Source organism: Schistocerca piceifrons, unplaced genomic scaffold, assembly GCF_021461385.2.
Source record: "Schistocerca piceifrons isolate TAMUIC-IGC-003096 unplaced genomic scaffold, iqSchPice1.1 HiC_scaffold_1425, whole genome shotgun sequence".
Classification (NCBI taxonomy): Eukaryota; Metazoa; Arthropoda; class Insecta; order Orthoptera; family Acrididae; genus Schistocerca; species Schistocerca piceifrons.
This window is the reverse complement of record NW_025727264.1, coordinates 27,501-30,000: the sequence shown is the minus strand read 5'-3', so window position 1 is coordinate 30,000 and position 2,500 is coordinate 27,501. Positions and strand designations below refer to the sequence as shown.

Below are 2,500 nucleotides of genomic sequence, written 5' to 3'. Positions count from 1 at the left end.
CCCGTTACCCGTTACAACCATGGTAGGCGCAGAACCTACCATCGACAGTTGATAAGGCAGACATTTGAAAGATGCGTCGCCGGTACGAGGACCGTGCGATCAGCCCAAAGTTATTCAGAGTCACCAAGGCAAACGGACCGGACGAGCCGACCGATTGGTTTTGATCTAATAAAAGCGTCCCTTCCATCTCTGGTCGGGACTCTGTTTGCATGTATTAGCTCTAGAATTACCACAGTTATCCAAGTAACGTGGGTACGATCTAAGGAACCATAACTGATTTAATGAGCCATTCGCGGTTTCACCTTAATGCGGCTTGTACTGAGACATGCATGGCTTAATCTTTGAGACAAGCATATGACTACTGGCAGGATCAACCAGGGAGCTGCGTCAACTAGAGCTGAGCAGCCGGCCGCCCGGGAGTGTGTCCCGGGGGCCCGCGCGAACACGCAAGCGTCCGCTCAATCATTCTGCAAACAGGAGGAGGCTGAGCTCCCCTGCACAATACACCTCGAAACCCTCTCAGGTCCCGGCGGCGCGCAGCGCCGTCCCAAGTACTTGGTCGGGTTCGAGAGAGGCGCAATCGCCCGGAGTTAGGCGAGTAGACGCTTTCGGTGCGACCACCCGTGCTCCCAACTGAGCTTGCCGCTGCCGACAGAGGCCCGGGAGCGTGCTGTCGTGGCATTGCCGGCGGGAGACAACACGCGCCACCTACGGTGACCGGCAGCTCCAACGCCAGCGCCACAGAAGGACAAAAGCCCCACTTGGGTGCCGAAGCGAACTCTCCCAGCACAGCGCACGCGCCAACACATCCGCACAGCTGCGATACAAACCACCAGCGAGAACCGCTGGGGCGACCGAGCAGCAGACGGCGTCGCGGCGCCGAGCGCCGGGCGGCGGCGCATCCTCAACGCACACAGTCCTCAATCGGACCAGCACACTGAAGATGTCCACCGCGCTTCGCACCGGGCCCGCGAGGACCTACTTTGGCCGCACGGCGCCGCGCGCAGGGTGCGCCGGCGCGCAGCTGCGACGCCTGCCGCGTCCGTCGGCCGGCGCGCCTGCCACTGGCCGCCCCCACCAGCCGGCTGTAGCGCGTGCGCCCACGCACCGCGCGGCCAGCACGCCGGGAGGCGCCCCCTCACCGGCCGGGGACGGTCCCACCCAGCCACCGCCGCGTATCGCTTCACACCCAGATGCCGTTCAGTTTCGTCGGCATGGTGGGTATCGCTGGAACAACCGGTTCGTACCTCAACCTATCGTCGCCATCACCGATTCACCCCTAGCGAGAACAACCGCACCACAACAGGTTACCATTTGTTCATTTGCGTAACTTCACCAGAAAACGCAGGCGTCCATCGCCATTTGCAACTTCAACGATTATTGCATGCCTGTGTCAGGTGTCACGCCACACTACGTCTGCCCACATACACGCAACAAAATGTGCACGCCTAGACAATACGTGGAAGGTGGCCCCCGTACGTATGCGATGTCCATTGCTCGAACGACTGTCAACCGGCCTCTGTAGCATGTCGCAGATATGGAACGCGGTGCACCATGCCATCACGGTGTGTGAGGAGAGACGACTAGGTCCGAATACATCAACAGACAGCTCATGCTGATCGCCATCCACGGCGTCCGTTCCTCCCACACGTCTCTATGGCGTACCACACTGCAATCCAGCTCTCATAGGGAGACGACACGTAGCTGCGTGCACAATATTTGCACTGTATGGTCCGCCGTTTTTGGGCGCAGTCGTTGTACGGTCACACATGTGCCACGATGTATCATTCGGTACATAAGGACGAATGTGCAGTACAGATTGTGGTTTACGCGTACGACATTAGCGGACGGTTGACACAGGCCGCACCACAACGTAGCCTGAGTACGTCGCATGCGAAGGGCATTGAACATGCAAACTTCTCACCAACCAGCTTGCGAAGGCAGGGGGGCAAGGTGGGGACGTGGGGAGGGGCGGCATGTACGTCCTGCTGCCATCCACATTACAGTGTACAGCAGGAGCATGTGGAAAGTCAGCAAGACTTGCAAGGTGTTTAACATGAAGCGATACACAGGGGAGCGGGCAGTGCGAGTAGCGAACTATATTGCGAGGGTTGCGGGTGGGCAACACTACACTAATTGAACGAGTCGTATAACAATTACAGAGCAGGTTTAGGCGACAACATGGGTTACGTTAGGGGACAACGTGGGTTACGTTAGGGGACAACGTGGGTTACTTTAGGGGACAACGTGGGTTAGGTTAAGGCACAACGTGGGTTAGGTTAAGGCACAACGTGGGTTAGGTTAAGGCACAACGTGGGTTAGGTTAAGGCACAACGTGGGTTAGGTTAAGGCACAACGTGGGTTAGGTTAAGGCACAACGTGGGTTAGGTTAAGGCACAACATGGGTTAGGTTAAGGCACAACATGGGTTAGGTTAAGGCACAACATGGGTTAGGTTAAGGCACAACGTGGGTTAGGTTAAGGCACAACGTGGGTTAGGT

At 57.6% G+C, this 2,500-nt stretch overlaps 1 non-coding gene across 1 annotated transcript in view; it reads right to left on the bottom strand.

The window, feature by feature from the left end:
• Positions 1 to 381, bottom strand: part of LOC124734358 — a 1,909-nt gene extending 1,528 nt beyond the window's left edge. The window contains exon 1 of the ribosomal RNA XR_007009343.1: positions 1 to 381. This exon is cut by the window's left edge and continues 1,528 nt beyond it. This is a non-coding gene — a ribosomal RNA (small subunit ribosomal RNA).
• Positions 382 to 2,500: the final 2,119 nt, after the last annotated feature.